We start from the raw sequence: 22,422 nt of genomic DNA on the forward strand, positions 1-22,422 counted from the left end.
TACCCTCCAAATCTACCCATGTTGCAAACGGCAAAATTTCATTCTTTTTTATGGCTGAATAGTATTCCGTTGTATATGTATATACCACATCTTCTTTATCCAATCATCTGTTGATGGACATCAACAGATGCTAAGCTAAGCTTTTTTTAAAGATGATGATTTCCCTACCTGGGCTCTTTGGCGGACTCTGGGAGGGTTCACGCCAAGGAGTACTTCCCAGAATTTCTGCAGCCACTGTCCTTCTCCTCACTGTGAGACACAGCCACCCCCTGCCTCTGCAGGAGACCCTCCAACACTAGCAGGAAAACAGGAAACTTCCACGAGCCTGTTAGGTAGCTTCATCCACCAGAGGACAGACAGCAGAAGCAAGAAGAACTACGGTCCTGCAGCCTATGGAACAAAAACCCCATTCACAGAAAGATAGACAATATGAAAAGGCAGAGGGCTATGTACCAGATGAAGGAACAATTGATAAAACCCCAGAAAAACAACTAAGTGAAGTAGAGATAGGCAACCTTCCAGAAAAAGAATTCAGAATAATGATAGTGAAGATGATCCAGGACCTTGGAAAAAGAATGGAGGCAGAGATTGAGAAGATGCAAAAAATGTTTAACAAAGATCTAGAAGAATTAAAGAACAAACAGACATGAACAACAAAATAACTGAAATGAAAACTACACTAGAAGGAATCAATAGTAGAATAACTGAGGCAGAAGAACGGATAAGTGACCTGGAAGACAGAATGGTGGAATTCACTGCTGCAGAACAGACTAAAGAAAAAAGAATGAAAAGAAATGTACACAGCCTAAGAGACCTCTGGGACAACATTAAACCCAACAACATTCACATGATAGGGGTCCCAGAAGGAGAAGAGAGAGAGGAAGGACCCGTGAAAATTTTTGAAAAGATTATAGTTGAAAACTTCCCTAACATGGGGAAGGAAATAGCCGCCCAAGTCCAGGAAGCGCAGAGAGTCCCATACAGGATAAACCCAAGGAGAAACACACCAAGACACATAGTAATCAACTTGGTAAAAATTAAAGACAAAGAAAAATTATTGAAAGCAGCAAGGGAAAAATGACAAATAACATACAAGGGAACTCCCATAAGGTTAACAGCTGATTTCTAAGCAGAAACTCTACAAGCCAGAAGGGAGTGGCAGGATATATTTAAAGGGATGAAAGGGAAGAGCCTGCAACCAAGATAACTCTACCCAGCAAGGATCTCATTCAGATTCGATGGAGAAATCAAAAGCTTTACAGACAAGCAAAAGCTAAGAGAATTCAGCACCACCAAACCAGCTCTACAACAAATGCTAAAGGAACTTCTCTAAGTGGGAAACACAAGGGAAGAAAAGGACCTACAAAAACAAACCCAAAACAATTAAGAAAATGGTAATAGGAACATACATATCGATAATTACCTTAAACGTGAATGGATTAAATGCTCCAAACAAAAGACACAGGCTCACTGAGTGGATACAAAAACAAGACCCATATATATGCTGTCTACAAGAGACCCACTTCAGACCCAGGTACACATACAGACTGAAAGTGAGGGGATGGAAAAAGATATTCCATGCACATGGAAATCAAAAGAAAGCTGGAGTAGCAATCCTTATATCAGAGAAAATAGACTTTAAAATAAAGACTATTACAGGAGACAAAGAAGGACACTACATAATGATCAAGGGATCAATCCAAGAAGATATAACAATGATAAATATATATGCACCCGACATAGAAGCACTTCAATATATAAGGCAACTGCTAACAGCTATAAAAGAGGAAATCAACAGTAACACAATCATAGTGGGGGACTTTACCACCTCACTTTCACCAGTGGACAGATCACCCAAACAGAAAATTAATAAGGAAACACAAGCTTTAAATGACACAACAGACCAGATAGATCTAATTGATATTTATAGGACATTCCATCCAAAAACAGCAGATTACATTTTATTCTCAAGTGCACACGGAACATTCTTGAGGATAGATCACATCTTGGGTCACAGATCAATCCTCAGTAAATTGAAGAAAATTGAAATTATATCAAGCATCTTTTCTGACCACAATGCTATGAGATTAGAAATCAATTACAGGGAAGAAAACGTAAGAAACACAAACACATGGAGGTTAAACAATACGTTACTAAATAACCAAGAGATCACTGAAGAAACCAAAGAAGAAATAAAAAAACACCTAGAGAGAAATGACAATGAAAACACGATGATCCAAAACCTATGGGATGCAGCAAAAGCAGTTCTAAGAGGGAAGTTTATAGCTATACAAGCCTACCTCAAGAAACAAGAAACATCTCAAACAATCTAATGTTACACCTAAAGGAACTAGAGAAAGCAGAACAAACAAAACGCAAAGTTAGCAAAAGGAAAGAAATCATAAAGATCAGAGCAGAAATAAATGAAATAGAAACAAAACAATAGCAAAGGTCAATAAAATAAAACTGGTTCTTTGAGAAGGTAAACAAAATTGATAAACCTTTAGCCAGATTCATCAAGAAAATGAGGGAGAGGACTCAAATCAGTAAAATTAGAAATGAAAAAGGAGAAATTACAACAGACACAGCAGAAATACAAAGCATCCTAAGAGACTACTATCAGCAACTCTATGCCAATAAAATGGACAAGCTGGAAGAAATGGACAAATTCTTAAAAAGGTATGGCCTTCCAAGACTGAACCAGGAAGAAATAGAAAATATGAACAGACCAGTCACAAGTAATGAAATTGAAACTGTGATTAAAAATCTTCCAACAAACAAAAGTCCAGGACTAGATGGCTTCAGAGATGAATTCTATCAAACATTTAGAGAAGACCTAACACCCATGCTTCTCAAACGCTTCCAAAAAATTGCAGAGGAAGGAAAACTCCCAAACTCACTCTATGAGGCCACCATCACCCTGATACCAAAACCAGACAAGGATACTACAAAAAAAGAAAATTACAGACCAATATCACTCATGAATATAGATGCAAAAATCCTCAACAAAATACTAGCAAACAGAATCCAGCAACACATTAAAAGGATTATACACCATGATTAAGTTGGATTTATCCCAGAGATGCAAGGATTCTTCAATATATGCAAATCAATCAATGTGGTACACCATATTAACAAATTGAAGGAGAAAAACCATATGATCATCTCAATAGATGCAGAGAAAGCTTTCGACAAAATTCAACACCCATTTATGATAAAAACCCTGCAGAAAGTAGGCATAGAGGGAACTTTCCTCAACATAATAAAGGCCATATATGACAAACCCACAGCCAACATCGTCCTCAATGGTGAAAAACTGAAACCATTTCCACTAAGATCAGGAACAAGACAAGGCTGCCCACTCTCACCACTCTTATTCAACTTAGTTTTGGAAGTTTTAGCCACAGCAATCAGAGAAGAAAAGGAAATGAAAGGAATCCAAATTGGAAAAGAAGAAGTAAAGCTGTCACTGTTTGCAGATGACATGATACTATACATAGAGAATCCTAAAGATGCTACCAGAAAACTACTAGAGCTAATCAATGAATTTGGTAAAGTAGCAGGATACAAAATTAATGAACAGAAATCTCTTGCATTCCTCTACACAAATGATGAAAAATCTGAAAGACAAATTAAGGGAACACTCCCATTTATCATTGCAACAAAAAGAATAAAGTACCTAGGAATAAACCTAGCTAGGGAGACAAAAGACCTGTATGCAGAAAACTATAAGACACTGATGAAAGAAATTAAAGATGATACCAGCAGTTGAAGAGATATACCATGTTTTTGGATTGGGAGAATCAATATTGTGAAAATGACTATACTACCTAAAGCAATCTACAGATTCAGTGCAATCCCTATCAAATTACCAATGGCATTTTTTACAGAACTAGAACAAAAAGTCTTAAAATTTGTATGGAAACACAAAAGACCCCCAATAGCCAAAGCAGTCTTGAGGAAAAAAAAACAGAGCTGGAGGAATCAGACTCCCTGACTTCAGACTATACTACAAAGCTACAGTAATCAAGACAATATGGTACTGGCACAAAAATAGAAATATAGATCAATGGAACAGGATAGGAAGCCCAGAGATAAACCCACACACCTATGGTCAACTAATCTGTGACAAAGGAGGCAAGGATATACAATGGAGAAAAGGCAGTCTCTTCAATAAGTGGTGCTGGGAAAACTGGACAGCTACATGGAAAAGAATGAAATTAGAACACTCCCTAACACCATGCACAAAAATAAACTCAAAATGGATTAGAGACCTAAATGTAAGACTGGACACTATAAAACTCTTAGAGGAAAACATAGGAAGAACACTCTTTGACATAAATCACAGCAAGATCTTTTTTGATCCACCTCCTAGAGTAATGGAAATAAAAACAAAACTAAACAAATGGGACCTAATGAAACTTCAAAGCTTTTGCACAGCAAAGGAAAACATAAACAAGATGAAAAGACAACCCTCTGAATGGGAGAAAATATTTGCAAACGAATCAACGGACAAAGGATTAATCTCCAAAATATACAAGCAGCTCATGCAGCTCAATATTAAAAAAACAAACAACCCAATCCATAAAACTGGCAGAAGATCTAAATAGAGATTTCTCCAAGGAAGACATACAGATGGCCAAGAAGCACATGAAAAGCTGTTCAACATCGCTCATTATTAGAGAAATGCAAATCAAAACTACAATGAGGTATCACCTCACACCAGTTAGACTGGGCATCATCAGAAAATCTACAAACAACAAATGCTGGAGAGGGTGTGGAGAAAGGGGAACACTCTTGCACTGTTGGTGGGAATGTAAATTGATACAGCCACTATGGAGTACAGTATGGAGGCTCCTTAAAAAACTAGAATTACCATATGACCCAGCAATCCCACTACTGGGCATATACCCAGAGAAAACCATCATTCAAAAAGACACATGCACCCCAGTGTTCATTGCAGCACTATTTGCAATAACCAGATCATGGAAGCAACCTAAATGCCCATCAACAGACGAATGGATAAAGAAGATATGGTACATATATACAATGGAATATTACTCAGCCACAAAAAGGAATGAAATTGGGTCATTTGTAGAGATGTGGATGCATCTAGAGACTGTCATACAGAGTGAAGTAAGTCAGAAAGAGAAAACCAAATATCATATATTAACGCATATGTGTGGAATCTAGAAAATGGTACAGATGAACCGGTTTGCAGGGCAGAAATTGAGACACAGAAGTAGAGAAAAAACGTATAGACACCAAGGGGGGAAAGTGGCGGGGGTTGGTGGTGGTGGTGTGATGAATTGGAGATTGGGATTGACATATATACACTCATGTGTATAAACAACCATCTTGTTTATGATTTCCTTTGCTGTGTATAAAAAAATAAACAAAAAAATAAAGATGATGATTTCCTTTTTTTTTAATACTCCATGACAGCTAAATTTTCGGGTACATAACAGTTTCTCAATATCTACGTCTATTGGGTTGATGAATATGTATGGCGATAACATATAAGAAATATTTTTATTTTTATAAGTATTCCATAGCAATGCTAATTCTTCATCACTGTGTTGGTAGATAGTGTGGCTTGGAGGAAAGAGACCACACTTTGGACTTGGATTCAAATCTTTACCTTTTCTGCTTCTTACTATTTGTGCAACCTTAGCAAAAGAAAAAGTTTATGAGTCTTTTTTTTTATATCAGAGTTTACAAGGCCTGTAGGCTGAATGATCCTTTCCCCAGACAAAACTGAGTAGGATAATAACCTCTCTCAGTTAACATTAAACTTGGGGGTTGGATGTGGGTATATGAGTCAGGATATCCCAAGTGATGCTGCTGTAACAAACAGCCCCATGGTCTCAGTGCCTAGATTAACAAAACCCCATTTCTCTTTGATGCAGGTTCTCTCAGGGTCCTGGTGGCATCCCGAGTGGTTCTGCACTTTGTGTAATCGAGGCTGCCTTCTATTTCCACATGAAGTCTCTTCCCTGATTACTGCAGCAAGAAAAGAGTGCTAGAACATTCCACATCATCAAGTAAGTGCTCCAGCATGAAAGTGACAAATGCTGCTGCTTCTCGCAACCCCTAGGCTGGCAGGCAGGTGGGAGTCAGGGAAGTGTAATCCATCCATCCAGAAGGGAAGGATAACGAGATATAAAAGGACATAAGATGCCTCTACCACAGTGCAGGAAGTAGATGTTTAACCAGATACATTAGATGTGTAGATCTCCAGAGAGCCAAATGGCTGATGTTTTCCAGAAGAATATTGGACTGTTGGTAATGGGATCAGGCTTCCGTAATTGCAGAAATACTCTGCCAGCTCATGAGATAAGTAAGAGTTAAATTCTGTGCTTTTATGAACCTGGATTTTCACTTCTGTATCAGGCTTCCATTTTTTTGCCAGATTCTTTGGGGCAACTAGAAGAAAGTGCCGTAGCTGTAACTTTAAGGAGGTTATTTAATTTTTCTCAGGGGTTGTCACATGAGATGGCAGGATTCGACTATTCTTTGTCCCTCTGCCACACTGTGTGGTTTCTATAGATCTTCATGGTCACTGTTAGCAGTCCTGAGAGATAGCCCTTCTGAATATACGGAGGACTCTTACGTGCTAGTGTGGACTTGAGCCTTTTCTGTGTTCTGCACCACTCGTAAGCACAAACCCTCTCTTCCTGTCTTTTTTTTTCCTCAGAAATTTGGAGTTAGTGCTCTTGACAATAGAGAGCATCCATTTTTTAAAAGTCAAGTGTATTGAGGTATAATTTCCATACAGTAACTTTCCCTATTGAGGTATACAGTTCTATACATTTTGACAAATATATGTAGATGCATAACCACCACTGCAGTTGAGATGCAGGATCTCTCTCCCTTTATCCCACTGTAGTCAGTCTCCATCTCTCACCCCAGTTTCTGGCTACATTGATTTGATTTCTGTCTTTAGAGTTTTATCTTTTCCAGAATGTTGTAGGAATGGAACCATAGAGTTGGTCGCCTTTTTTTTTTTCTTAAAGAAGATGTTGGGAGTAGGAGTTTATTAGTTACTTTATTTATTTTTGCTGTGTTGGGTCTTCGTTTCTGTGCGAGGGCTTTCTCTAGTTGCGGCAAGCAGGGGCCACTCTTTGTCACCGTGCACGGGCCTCTCACCGTCACGGCCTCTCTTGTTGCGGAGCACAGGCTCCAGACGCGCAGGCTCAGTAGTTGTGGCTCACGGGCCTAGTTGCTCCGCGGCACGTGGGATCCTCCCAGACCAGCGCTCGAACCCGTGTCCCCTGCATTAGCAGGCAGATTCTCAACCACTGCACCACCAGGGAAGCCCGTGAGTTGGTCGCCTTTGAGTCTGGCTTCTTTTACTCAACAAATTGCCTTTGAGAGTTATCCATGTTGTCGCAGCATCAGTAGTCTTTTATTGTTGAGCGGTACTTCATTGTATCTCTCTTGGTTTATTCAGCGTTCATAGTCATTTGGCCTGTTTCCAGTTCGGGAGCATCAGAGGTTTTTAAGAGGAGAATTGAACTATTTTATCATTTGAAGGGTGACTGGGTTAGGGAGTGCCCAGTTAGGAAAAGGACCATATATAAGGCAGTGGCTATGGATTTGAGGAGTTGTATATTGACAGTCTTTATCTTAGGTACGTGAAGGCTTTTACACACAGGGAACTAGAGGCTTACGTGGCCACTGGGAGAGGAGGGGCGGGGATACAGGTCTGGCTGGAGACCTGATGATCTCAGCTTGCAGCTCTGATCCAGGTAGCTCTCAGGTGTTCCTCTGGAAGCTACTTGTGGATGCTCCTCCAGGTGTCTCAGTCTGCAGAAGTAGTTCTCACTATGTGGTCTCCCAACCTGCAGCATCAGTGTCATCTGGACACTTGTTAGAAATTCATATTCTCAGGCCCCACCCCATGTCGCCTAAGTCAGAGACCCTGGGGCTGGGGCCCAGCCATCTGCGTGTTACCAAGCCTTTCAGAAGATTCTGATGCATGCTAAAGTTAGAGAACCATAGGTCTGTAGCATAAGTACAAGGGGTCCCCATGAAGCTCACCTAAGAGTGGCTTCCAATCCAGTGTTGACCCATGTGTCTCCATGTCCATGCTCTGCCTTCCAGATCTCACTCAAGTGGCTCTCATTGACTAAGTCTAATCAGAAACCTTATGGGGGAGGAGATTATGGGAAATGTAGTTATCAGCTTTCTTCTGAAATACACACAGGAAGCTCAGAGAGAGTGGACATGATCGTAGGTTGATGAGGAACGATCTAGCACAATATGGGGGAAGGTATGGAGTTAGCAAAACGTTTGAGTAATGGTCAGAGGTGGTGAATAACCGTGGGGCTTCTGCAGATGCTTTTAGCTTTAAAACCAGGTCCTCACTCCAACTGTTCTTTCTTCTGCCTGGTTAGGTGGCACCTCACGGAACTTGCATTTAAGTGAGCCTCAGTTCACACGTAGTGAATTTAGTGGCTACATGTGGGTATGTGCTATTTCCAGTCTCTGAGGCAATTACATCAAGTTATACCCGCACACACTGGCGAGGTTGCTATTTCCAGTAGGCTAAGGTGGTTTCTTCCTGCTGTGTGTCTCATCAGTCACAGTATGTCTGTGGTTTTTCTGCTTGATATTTTAAGTCAAGGAGAAAGGTAGATAATATTTAAGGAACTTGTAAGCCAAGTGTGTAACCATTTTGCACAATTCATGGTTTTATTTAATGAGCTTTAGTACCACAGGATGAGAGTTGTTCCCAAAGGGCCTCAGTCAACTAGACTATTGAACAGAAATGCAGAATGTAAATTGGGTTTTGACTAAAATCATCCTGCTGTTACTTTTTATGGAACCCATAATTTCTGGTCGAGATCAGGCATGTAGAAAACTGGCATTATAGAAATGCCTTACGGGATTTGACCAACTGCATTTGGAGTGCGAATGAATACTTGGCAGCTTGATTCGTGTGCCACTTCCAGTTGTGTAGGGCTAAATATATATCACATGGTTCTTAGTAATGCTGCTCTCATGGCTTTGTGGCTTCCACATACTACCTGTTAGATCCAGTATGCCTCATAATTATTTATTTATAATTTTAAAGCCAGAGGGAAGATGTGTTTTCTTTTATTTCCATTCTCAGGGCAGATTTTTCTTTGAGGATAATGGTGAGATGTTTGGAAAACATGGAGAAAAGGAAGACAAACCATATGATATTTTCCTCCTGGTAACTGAATGTAAACAATTGCTCGAGATTGAATTTCTTTCTTCCTTTGTACTTCCTCCGGGGCTGCTCTGGACTTGGGAATTCAGAGTGAGGTTGGTAACCAGGTCAATACTTGCACAACTGATTTCAAATATTACCTGCATGCTGATGATTCCAAAATTCCAAAGCTGCAAGTATGGATTTCTGTGTGTCTGCTGGATGTCTTCATCTGAGGGTCTCATACACAGTGTGTGCTGGACTAAACTGAGGAGACTGGCTTCTGCTGTACAGGTGCTAGTTCTCCCTTGCCAGCAATAGTTGACATTTCTTGAGGACAGCATGCCTTCATCATCATTCCCTTACAAGGCTTGGAGTGTAGTACACACTTAACAAATTCCTGTTGATTGGAAAACAGTGGTGGCAACAGCAAGTGGTGTATCCAGGCGGGGCGCTGATGAGAATATTCACATTGTGTAGATTTATAATGTCTCCTGCAGCACACCTCTAATTGCCAGAATCCACTTTTAGCCAACAGCATCTTGGCCATTCCAGTGCCTAGTAATAAGAGTAGAAGGCAGTCTGGTACGTTGGAAAGAGCACATGTTTTAGCAGCTGTGTGTTCGCATTCTGACTCTGCCCATTAGAATTTATTTAACGACTGACTCTCTCAGCTGTGAAATGAAGCTAGCAACATTCACCATAAGAGAGTGTCTTGGAGTTGCTAAAGTATATAAAATGCTTAAATGATGCCTAGTACTTAGTAGATGCTAAATAAACGATGACTTTGCTTGTGCTACTTCAAATCTGTGTGCTCTCTTGTGGTTAATAAGGGATCCTCCCAATCACTGCAAGAGCTGAGGGATGACTGTGATCTCTGTCTTGTAAATGGAGCCCTCAGCTGGTCAGTGGGGAGCTGGAACTAGGAACTGGACTTTTTTCTGACACCAAATCCTTTGCTCATTCCCTTGTTTTAAACTGTCAGCACTTTGCAAAAGCATCCTTATTCTACATCCAACGCAGAATCAATTCCTGTTTTCTCCTCTCCTTGTAAAGTGCTCCGTATGTACTGTTTCTGTGATATTTACCATATTACCTTGTGATTAGACATGGGTCTGAATTCTTGAAGGCATGCGAGATCTTGAAAGCAGGACCTGGTCTGATTTTTCCAGGTGGGCACAGTGTCTGGCACATAGTAGGTACTCAATGCAGGTTTGTTGAATTAGGGAGGGGAAGAGTCAGCAGGCAGCAGAGTTAAAAGGTTCCCTTAATTAAAGAAAAAGGAACTAAGAGCATTGCTGGGTACCGCAAAAAAAAAAAAAAAAGAGCATTGCTTGGGGTATTATTCCAAAGCCAGTGTGAGCTAACAAGACAGGAAGCAGCCATGTGCAAGTAATGTGCACAGCCCACCCCACTGAGAATGTTAATTATGTTTTTAAAGGGAGACAGGGAGCCCTGGTTGCTTTTAGCACAAAGCAGTGGGGAGAGGGACGGCCCAGGGAAGGAATGCTAAATACTTTCCCTGATTTGAGTTGCCAGCTCTCTGTGTAACTCTGGGAAGGGAGAGGATTCATGAAAGGTAATTGTGATGTTTTTTCATCTGGAGAGAGATTTCATCCCTGTTGTTCTGATGATGATTCCACAGGTACCCTTCTTGCCCAAGTATCTTTTGTAGTACCTCTCCTTATGACCTTGTCCGAATCCCCTCCTGGTCTAAAGTACTCCGTATCCTCTAGAACTTGGCTCTGTCCATGGTTCCTCTCCACTGTCATATGTTCAAACTGATTCGACCTGTTTTCAAGGAGAATTTTAAGATGCACTGTCAGCATCTTAATGAGCTTAGTCTTTGACTTACTAATTCCACTTTTAGGAATCTCTCCTATAGAAATTCTGCTTCAAGAAAGTGCAACGTATAGTACATGCATAGGCTTATGTATAATAATAGAAATTAGAAATATCTGCAATGCTCATCAGTAAAAGATTACGTAGATAAATCTTGCCATAGCCATTTTATGTAACTGTTAAGATGAATAAGGTAGATCTCTATGCAGGGATATAGTTCTATTATGTTGAAAAAGGAAGTTGTAGAATAATGTATATTGTGTGGCCTATTTTCATCTACAGAAAAACCCAGAAACACATGCCCCATTCATTTACCCAATGAATATTTATTGGTGTATACTGTGTGCCAGACAGCACACAGAAAAAAAAAAATCTGCCTTTCTGGAGCTTACATTTTCATCCAGGGAAATTAATAGTAAACACAATCAATAGGAGTACATAGTATGGTAAAATTTATGATAAACATTAAGGAGAAGTATAGAGTGAATAGGTAAACCTCTGAGGCTGAAAGTGGTGGGTCCTGGGGGAATGGGCAGGGCTTTCATTTTCTACTTTACTTCTGTATTGCTCAAATGAATGTGTGTTAGTTTCATTATTATTATTATTATTATTATTATTTTATTTATTTATTTATTTATTTATTTTTTGCGGTACATGGGCCTCTCAGTGTTGTGGCCTCTCCTGCTGCGGAGCACAGGCTCCGGACACACAGGCCCAGCGGCCATGGCTCACGGGCCCAGCCACTCCGCAGCATATGGGATCTTCCCGGACCGGGGCACGAAGCCGTGTCCCCTGCATCAGCAGGTGGACTCTCAACCACTGTGCCACCAGGGAAGCCCAGTTTCGTTATTTTTTAAAGGGAAGGGAAAGAGTTTCCTCTCTCTCCTACCTTCAACTTTTCTTATTCAGTGAGATGTTTCTGTTCCACTTTAAACACAGCAGTTTCTCTTCTGACTTTAAAATAAATGAAAATCCTCCTTTATCCTTAAGACCCTCTGGTTACAGACCTATTCTTCTATCTTTCCCTTCATCGTAAGGTTTTGGGGAGAGTCATGGACATTCAGAATCTCTGATTTTTTACCTCCCATTTGGTCCTGTACCCAAGCCCATCTGGCCTTTTAGCCTCTGTGCTGCTGAAACTGCTCTGATTTCATCCATGCATTCTGAGGACATCCATCTCCTCCTATTTCTCTGGGTGGCTCTGCTCAGAGCCATCTGGTGTCCCCCCCCGCCACCCCTTCCATGAGCTTCTTCATGGTTCTGTCCTGAGGTCACTACTTTTCTCCCCTCTACCTGCCACATGGTCTCTGGGTGACCTCATCAACCCTCATCCTTCAATGGCCTGTTTTCTAATGTCTCCCAAGTTTCGAGCTCTGTTTGAACTTTCCTTCCTAGCTTTAGGTACCATGTGGCTGTCCCTTTGGGACTTCAAACTGAGCATGTTTTTAAAACTGAATTTACATCCTTCCTCTTAAACTGCTCCTTCTCCCTTATTTTGTTCCATGGTTGGGGGTAGTATCATTCAACAGTCAACTAAGGTTGAAAGCTGGGAGTCACCCAACGTGGAAATGTGTCCTACTAATTATAGCCCTTAGCACCAGGCACCATATCCAGCAGGTAGGGGGCACTCAATAAATGTTTGAAAGTAGGAAGGAGGGATTAACTGGAGCTTTGCAACAGAGATAACACCATGAATTTACCCCACTGTTTCATTTTCTTACTGGGAAGAAAGGAATTGGGTATTTCTCAGTCCCTTTGTGTCTACATGAGTTCGCATCTCTAATTCTAGACAGCGGGATGTGGGTGGTAGTGATGTTCATTAGTTTCAGGTCTAGTCATAAGACATCCCATGTAACCTTCCACATGCTCTCTTACTGTCCCCGTCTGCATGGCTGGAAGCAAAGGGCTCCAAAGCTTAGAAGACAGTAGCATGTAAACGGGAGGAACTGGATCTGCTCCTCATCCTTGCTTGGAAGAAAGCCAGGCAAGAGAGCCACTCATCCAGGAGTGTTGACATTAGACTTTGCATGATCAAGAGAGAAATTCTTACTGGGTTAAGACACCAAGGTCATAAGGTTGTTTGTTGTAGCAGGTAGCATTAATTAGAATAGGCTTCAAAATGCAGTTCTTCCTTTGGCACTTGACAATACAAAATTATGTTGTTTAGCAAATATGTGTCATTTAGACACAAGTACAGTCACTTATCAGCATTGTATTTGACAGTTTGTGACACAGCCCTCTGTCTTAGGAATAAGTCTTCCATTTCTTTCAGATCTCAAGTTCTCACATGCCTTGCGTGGTGGGTTCATCCTCCTACTCTGTATACAGTGGTTGGCCCATCCTGCAGGCTGAAGTTAGGTTCACATTGACCTTCAAAATGCCCAGTGGCTGCCACTATTCCCTAACAGCTTACCAGATCTTTAGCCTCTGTTTCCTTGACCATTTCCTGAAAGACCCTTTGAGTTGTCCTACATTTTCATACCCATACATTAGATATTGGTTTCCTTACGGTAAGTCCAGTGCTACTATTATACAACTTTTTGTCAGCCATTAGGGGGAAAAACTGTGCACCAGCTAGAAAGTAAATTGAAGATGTGTCTGTGGTGTAGGGCACACCATGCACTACGAACTTGCTTACTCAGGACAGCATGTCACAGTGCTCATTGGCTGAGAGTGTGTAGGGCAGTCTTGCAGGCTAGCTTTCCATTGGCTAAGGGCATAAAGCTGTGGTCAGAGCATCAGAAGAATACATATCAATAGTGTACTATTATGAAGTGCTGTGTATGCAAATGATATGTATTAGGGTTCTCCAGAGAACAGCCATATACGAGGAGATTTATTACAGGAATTGGCTCAGGCAATTATGGAGGCTGAGAAGTCCCACAATTTGCTGTCTGAAAGCAGGAGAACCAGGAAAGCTGGTGGTATAATTTAGTCCAAGTCTGAAGGCCTGAGGACCATGAGCTGTCAGTACCTGAAGGCAGGAGCTCAAGCAAAGAGTAAATTTCCCTGCCTCCACCTTTTTGTTCTATTCAGATCCTCAACAGGTTGGATGATGCCCATGGGATTAGTGAAGGCAATCTTTACTTAATCTACCAATTTAGATGTTAACCTCTTTTAGAAATACTCTCACAGACATATCTAGAAATAATGTTTTACCAGCTATCTGGGAATTTCCTAGCGCATTCGAGTTGATATATAAAATCAGCCATCACACAATATTTAGAAAATTATTTCAGAGACAAACAGATGTTAGTTGGAGATAGAAGTTTATGTGCCTGGTCTGCTCTAGCGTCACAGCCAGGAAAGCTGAACTTGGCTGTGAATCTGTATTGTAAGGGGTTACATCTGGTCATGAATAGACTTGGAACGGGTCCTCAGTAGTCTGAAAAAGCATTGGCACTTGAAACCAGGGATGCCCTGTAGAGGGAGAGGTTGTCCGATTCCTAGACTACTTGTCTACTCTTGAAGAATTTTGCCTTTGGTTAGCGTGGGAGCCCCAATGTGAGTTTGACTTGGAAGCATGAATTCTTAAAAAAGTGCATTTGTGTCGGCTTTGTGACAAAGATTTCTTAGGTCAACGCCATGGCTTTAATGACTGAGTCTCTCTCCTTCCTAAATATCTCTTCCCATGGTGGGGATGTGAGAGCTGTTATCACACATATACTTTGAGTTTTATTGGGGTCATGAACGAATTTTGTTGATCATGGCTATTAGCAGACAGAAGGGAGATTTCTGAGCCTGACACCTTGCTGGATTTAACTGGTGCTCCATGTTCTGTGCAGAAGGCTGAAGAGATCTAAGGTGATAAAGACTCTCCCTGCCTCTTTTCTCATCATTTTCTCCTATGGATTGCCCAGCACCTCTCTGTATTTAATCCCAAACTATACATGATGACTCCTTACATCCATAATTTACAGCTTTATCTACCCATTTCCCTCTCTCCTTTAGTTTCCGTTTTAAAGTCTGTTGGATCAGTGGGACTCTAGGCAAGCACTTATAACTCTACATGACAGTATTCTTTAAGAAAAAAGGCCACCTTTTTGGGTGATTTATATCATCATCTTTTTGCTTAAGCATACCTTTTGAATTTTCTAAATTAAATATGCATTTTTTGTACTATAAAAGCTGGTTTTTTATAAAAAAAGATTACTTAAATAGAATTTAAAAATGCTTAAGAAATAAGTAGAGCTGTCTGTCTGTATCTTGGTTACAAATACCAAGAATGGACGTTATTCTAACTATTTGAGAAAAGAATCGGGTATCTTGGTGCTGAGGAGATGAAGAGATACCGCGGTTGATGTGTAGCTCATGGGAGAAGGCATGCATAGTGAACTTTGAAATGAGTCAGTCCCTAGTTATCACTCCTAGGGCTGGATTTCCTCTTATGTATAATAAGAACAGTAAATGTTTCATAAGAGAAATATGAGGATTAAATTAGAATGACATTTAGTGTCCATCCCTAATCCATACTAGTCAAGTGATAGCAGTCAGGTGGCATGTGTGCCATGCTACCCAGCTCTCATTCTGATGCTCATGGCAGGCACAAGTAATTGATCACAACATCTGTCCCAGTGAGCTAGTATTCAGGCTCAAAAGCCTCCAGGCATAAAACTACACATCAAATAAAGTTGGATTTTGATGTCTTGGTAGTAAACACTCAATCTCTAGTAGCCATGATAATGGTGGTGATGGTAGTTGTAGAAGTATTAGACCCAGGTATAACTAAGTAAGCTCTTTTTGAAATAATCCTCACACAGATAACAACCATAAAATGTAGACAAAATACAAGATGTGACTACCTGAAGGCATTGGAGAAAGAGCAAAAACAAGCAGATTCTAGATGGGAGTTTACACTTAGAACAGAGAACAGCATTGGGTGAGTTACCTTTTTTCATAGCTTCTAGGCTGAGGGAAGGCTCCAGCCTGCATCAGGCAGGATAGAAAACTCAGTTTTTCTTGCTGGAAGAACCAGAGGATAAAAGCAATGGCAGGCATTTGAACATGAGGAAATAATCCTGGAAAGAGAGATGCGGAAAAAGGGAGGTACTGATAGTGTGTATAAACTTCAAACTACCAAACTAAGGATAAAATAATTAAACTGAAATTTGAATTATGTCTAAGACATAGTGTTTGCAGTTTGAACTCAAATAGTCAAAAAAAAATCCAACACTCTTCAGAGAAATAAAACACAATATAAGCTTTCCATAACATAACAAATATAGACTCTCTGCCTGATTTCAAATACCCAGGATAAATCCAAAGTTACTCAGGATATTAAAAAACTGAAAAGTATGACCCATTTTAAAAAGATAAGACAATTGTAGACAAACAGATCAATGCAACAGAACAGAGAGTCCAGGACTAGATCCACACAAATACAGTCAACTGATTTTTGACAAAAGAACAAAGGCAACTCAACAGAGTTGAGTTAAAATCAGGTAGATTATAGCCATAAGTGTAAAATGCAAAACTATAAAACTCTTAGGGCTTCCCTGGTGGTGCAGTGGTTGAGAGTCCACCTGCCGATGCAGGGGACACGGGTTCGTGCCCCGGTCCGGGAAGATCCCACATGCCGCGGAGCGGCTGGGCCCGTGAGCCATGGCCGCTGAGCCTGCGCATCCGGAGCCTATGCTCCGCAATGGGAGACGCCACAGCAGTGAGAGGCCTGCGTACCGCAAAAAAAAAAAACAACTATAAAACTCCTAGAAGATAGCGTAGAAGAAAATCTAGATGACCTTGGGTTTGATGATGACTTTTTAGATGTAACACTAAAAGCATGAACCATGAAAGAGAAATTAAGTCAGACTACATTAAAATTAAAAACTGCCAAATGGCTTCCCTGGTACATGTAATATATAAATATGTAATCTGTGACAATAGCAATATATGGGAAGAGGAACAAAGATATGTAGGAGTAGAGTTTTTGTATATTATCAAACCTAAATTGGTATCAGTTCAAAAAAGTTACATAAGTTTAAGATGTTAATTACAAGTCCAAAGGTAACCACTAAGAAGATACTTTTAAAAAATTCAGGAAAGGAAATGAGAAGACAATCAAAATGGTATACTATAAAAATCAATTAAAGGCAGTAATGGAGGAATTAAGAAGCAAATAAAAATATATAACATATGGAAAAGAAACAGCAAAATGTCAGAATTTCTTCCATAATTATTTAAATGTAAATGGATTAAACTTTTAATTAAAAGGCAGAGGTTGGTAGAAAAGATAAAAAATATGATTCATCTATACATTGTCTACAACAGAATCACTTTAGTTCCAAAGAAAAAGGAAATTAAAATTAAAATGATGGAAAAGATATTCTATGCAAAGAGTCCATACAGTGGAACATTATTCAGCTATATACAGAAATGAAATAATGGGACTTCCCTGTGGCACAGTGGTTAAGAATCCGCCTGCCAATGCAGGGGACACAGGTTCGAGCCCTGGTCCGGGAAGATCCCACATGCTGCAGAGCAATTAAGGCCGTGCACCACAACTACTGAGCCTGCGCTCTAGAGCCTGCGAGCCACAGCTACTGAGCCTAAGCGCCACAACCACTGAAGCCCACATGCCCTAGAGCCCGCATGCTGCCACGAAGGAGCCCACACACTGCAACTACTGAAGCCCGCACACTCAAGGATGCGCGTGCTGCAACTACTGAGGCCTCTGCGCCTAGAGCTCGTGCTCTGCAACAAGAGAAGCCACCACAATGAGAAGCCCACGCACTGCAACGAAGAGTAGCCCCTGCTCACTGCAACTAGAGAAAGCCCACACACAGCAATGAAGACCCAATGCAGCCAAAAAAAAGAGAAAGAAATGAAGTACTGACACATGCTGCAACATGGATGAACCTTGAACACATTATGCTAAGTGAAAGAAGCCAAACCCCAAAGGCCAGATACTGTATGTTCCATTAATTTGAAATATCCAGAATAAGCAAATCCATGGTGATAGAAAGTGGATTAGTGGTTGTTATGGCTGTCAGGAAGGGGTAATGGGGATTGGCTGCTTAAATGATGCAAGATTTTCACTAGGGGTGATGAAAAATTCTGAAACTAGGTAAGTGGTGATGGTTGCACAACATTGTGAAAGTACTAATGCCACTGAGTGGTACAGTTTGAAATGGTTACATTGGTAAATTCTAACATACAATCAGTGGAGACTGACCCAAAGATAATGGAAGTAGCAGAAAAGGATTTCAAAGTAGCTTTTATAACTATGTCCAGTGTCTTAATAAAAATATGTTAATAATAAATGAAAAGGTAGTGCTAAAGCCAGATGGCCAGTCAGAAAACTAGACCTCATGACAATTCAATATCAAGAGGGTTCAGATAATGAGAAATTAAATAATCCATAGCATGAGTCTAAGAGATTACAGAATTACAGAACTCTCTGAAGGAAAGGGTGCTTCTTTTCTCTGCTGCAGCCCGCAAAAGGCCTTACAGCTGGTCTTGAGCCTCTCTTCCAAACTAGTAAATTTAATGCATTAACATCTTTTACTTTAGACTGCTTGAAACTTAAAATTAGAATGGAATAATATCAAAGAGAGTCTTCAGTATCCTCATCTGGGTTTCCAGGGTTGAGCCTTCAAAAACTAGTGTCATTTCTTGAGATTACCTCCTGTGCCATAAATGTTGCCTTAGATTCCTAAACACAGATCATGCACTCACATGCTGGGCTTAAAGGAAAAGCAGAATTTGAGGCTGAAGAGTCTCAAAGCATCCCTGAGTCCCTTCTTGCTTAGGCAACTACCAAATTTCTTTCAGGTGTCTAGTCAAAAAGTTTGTCATTGGATCAAACAACATTTGTTATTTTGAAGTTGAACATTTAGTTCACACAGATGCTATGTACATTCTTTTATTTTCTCACCAGAAGCCATATGTTACATTCTGACTGGTGATAGAAAATATTGAACAATGAGATGCAGAGCTGCTGTTATCAAAGCAAGAATAACACATTTAAAATATGCACTATTGAATTCTGTAGCAGACTGAAATTAATTACTCGTAGGCATGAAATCTCTAAATGAGGTTATTAACTTTTTCTTCAGAACAAAAAATAGAAAAATCTGACTCCTTCATACATTGTCCCCCACAAAGTAGTAATTTTTCCAGTTGCTTTCTTTTGTTCCAAAAGCTGAAAGGCATCTCAATTGAAAATCCAACCTTCAAAAAGTATTATTCACTTACTTCATATATAATGATGTGTAAAGTTAAAAAAAAACTATACCTGGTTATGAATCTTGTTATTTGGCAAATGAATATGACATAGGACAATGACTATATAACTAGATGTAGTTCCTGGAGGGTTAGGTTATAGTTTGTGATCTATATTATTTCATAGTTGGCCACTAGGGTAAGACGGTTGTGCTCAAGTGGTGACATGTAATTCCTCCTTTTAAACTTGAAAGGAATCTATTTTAAGAGTGTGTCTCTTACAACCAGAATTTTAACTGGGAAAAGCAGCAAACACACTTATACTTCAAAACCCTATTTTCTAACCTGTTCCATGCTTCACAAAAGGAGCCACATAGTCTTAGGATAGTTTGTCTCTAGAATACTACAGATTCTGTAAGTGAAAGCCTCTAGTTACTTAGTAATACCCCTTATGTTTTTTTTTTCTTCCATTTCCTTTTCTTAATTTTAACAGCTTACCACCATTTCTCATTGTAGGTGTGGTAAATTGTGTTATTCACAGTTATTTGTTTGTGCTCCCTTTTTGACCCACATCTATACAGCCTTAGTATATTTCCGCACCCATTGACATTAAGCTTGGCCATATAATCTTCTTTAGCCAAAGGAACCTATCTGAACAGAAGCTTTAAGTTATTTGGCTTTGTACCTCTTGTTCTTGCTCTTTCATGAGATTCGCATGCTCTAGAACTTGGCTTTTCTTTCAGGCTGGAGTCTGTTATGAGAAGACAACTGGAGCTAAGCCTAACAGAGGCACAATTGTAGCCCTTTTGTAACATGAGCAAAAAATAAATGTGTATTTTTGTAAATTATTGTGACATTGGGATATTTGTTACTTGGCAAAAACTGACTTATATACCAAAGAATACTAACAAATAAAACTACTTTTTCCTTTGTCCCGTTCTCTCCATAGTAGACACATTGTCCATCAAGATCAGTATGAGGGACAGACTTTCCCAGAAATTTTGAGTTTCTTGACAGCAAGGCTGGGAACCTCTCTAGTCATTTTGGTATCCTCAGTACTTAGCATAGGGTAAGATACAATGAATATTTGATGAATGAATAGTTAGCTTGATCTGCACATTCAATCTTTGTGCCCCAAAGAGGACCTTTTAAACTCTCAACTGGTTCTTCCCAATCTGTCACCCTCGGGTCTCTTGAGTTTATTCTCTACAGTCTCAAATTAACCTGTACAAAAGAGGTAAGGGGAAGAAAATGTTATAAAGAAATAATACTGTTAAAAATAACAGTTGTATATATAGACTTAGTCCCTACTATGTGCTAAATGCTGGGATAAGTAGTTTAATCCATTTTATTATTTAAATCTCACAAACAAACCAATGAAGTAAATTCAAGTAGTATTTCTCTTTTTTTTCTTTTTTGAACAGAGGAGAAAGTAACTTTCAGTCTGCAGCTGGTTAGTGATTAACTTTAGGATTTTGAGCCCAGATACTCTGATCACAGAATTGTGTTCTTATGCCGTTGTATCATCGTCACATACTGTATTTCAAAGACAATTGAATCTAAAGTTTGCATGATTTGATATTTTGTATTGCCCTCAGAATAGCTTTCTACAAATTGACCAAGTAGCAAGTTTCAATCACGTCAGAATTCCCTAGGTTGGCAGTGTCTTGGGTTGTTGAGACAGAGAACATCAGAAATCTTTTTCTTTGCCCTTCTTGGGTTCACCCTGACTAGCAGGTGATCTTTGAGGAAAACTTCTGTTTTCGACAGTTTTTTTTTTTATTCTGTGAAGTGCACAAGGATTAATGAGACAATTGCCTGCAAAATGCTTTGAACTCTGGGGAGCCAAGAGGAGATTTAAGTGCAAGGAATTATTCCCCGACATAAATCAGTACTGAGTTTTTAAATAGAAATCCTCTTTAAAGAGTAACACAAAGGTTGTGATAAAAATCAACAAGTGCCAAACAATTTAATAAGGTTAAATGTCTCCCAGTGAAAGTGAGATGTGAGAGGCTGTCAGAAAAGAAATGTAGAACCAAAATCTAAGCCAGGGAGGCCCTCAGAGCTGTCCAGTTTAAACCATTTATTTAAAAAAAAAAATCAGGAAACATGCCCAAAATGCAAAACTAGTTGGGTTAAGTGTCTTGCCCAAGGTCACACAGCTGGTTAGGATTAATGAGGAAGGGAATATTGATGTATGGTGGATACCAATGACATGTATCATAAGATTCTATCATCAAGGAGAAGGAAGCACAGGGGGCTGGGTTGCTGGGTGGAACTTGTACTGAGCCGAAGGACTGGTGAGATTTGAGTAAGTGAAGGAGTGAGGGAGATACATTCCATGTCATTAAAACGGTGTGACCTCAAGTTTAGAGGGTGAAAAAAAATCACACCACCTTAATACTATAATTTGATGTCGGCTCAATAGAAGACGCAAACCTATTATTTACTGCTGTTTTCTCAGCCTCTCACTCCAAACCTCTCTTCCTCTTATTGCAAACACAAATGGTATCTTGCATGTGTGAGGCACTGGACTGAGTCCTAGGTTCTTGGAAGGAAAGTACAAGTACAAATGGATAAACTATGCTCTATATTAAGGAGATAATGTATCTATTGATTGATCATTCAATCGTCCGTCTATACATCCATCTATCCGTCCATCCATCAACATATACTCCCTTGTTACTGAATAGATAATGAGAACATAAGAGGTGGAGAGAGAATACCGTGTTTGTTCAAAGGAGGCAGAGATTGATTGCAGTAGGACAGGCAGTAGTGGCAAAACGATAACCAACATTTATTTTGGGCTTATTACAAGCGGGTCTATGTTTAAGGGCTTTACATGCATACTTTACTTAATCCTCACCGCTATTCCATGTGGTAGTTTCTATGTCAGTAGGAGTCTGTCTCTCCACATCTCTTGGCTCTGTTTTCCTCTGCCTTGGCTAGATCCTCGGCAGAGCCTCCAGAGTGGTGGCAGAGTTACAGTGGAGTATGAAGCCTCATTGGAGTCTGAGGCAAAGGGAATAATCAGTATAATACTAATCCTGCCTTCCTGGTAAGATCTGATATATTTTTTATTATTTTTGGCATTATTTTTGATTTTTAAAAATAAAGTATTGTGATTACTGAGTTTTTTAAAGGATTTTAAAAAGGTTTTTGTGAAAGGATTCCCCCCTCTAGTTAATTAACATACCTGTCATTTCACATATTTATCTTTTATTCTGAGGGTGGAGAACTTT

General features: G+C 39.9%; 1 long non-coding RNA gene across 1 annotated transcript in view; it reads left to right on the forward strand.

The window, feature by feature from the left end:
* The first annotated feature begins 5,823 nt into the window (after positions 1 to 5,823).
* Positions 5,824 to 22,422, forward strand: part of LOC309813962 — an 80,151-nt gene continuing 63,552 nt past the window's right edge. The window contains exon 1 of the long non-coding RNA XR_014295565.1: positions 5,824 to 6,044. This is a non-coding gene — a long non-coding RNA (uncharacterized lncRNA). The remainder of the gene's footprint in view (positions 6,045 to 22,422) is intronic.

The sequence above is a fragment of the Mesoplodon mirus genome (assembly GCF_964341445.2).
Source record: "Mesoplodon mirus genome assembly, chromosome: 12".
NCBI lineage: Eukaryota > Metazoa > Chordata > Mammalia > Artiodactyla > Ziphiidae > Mesoplodon > Mesoplodon mirus.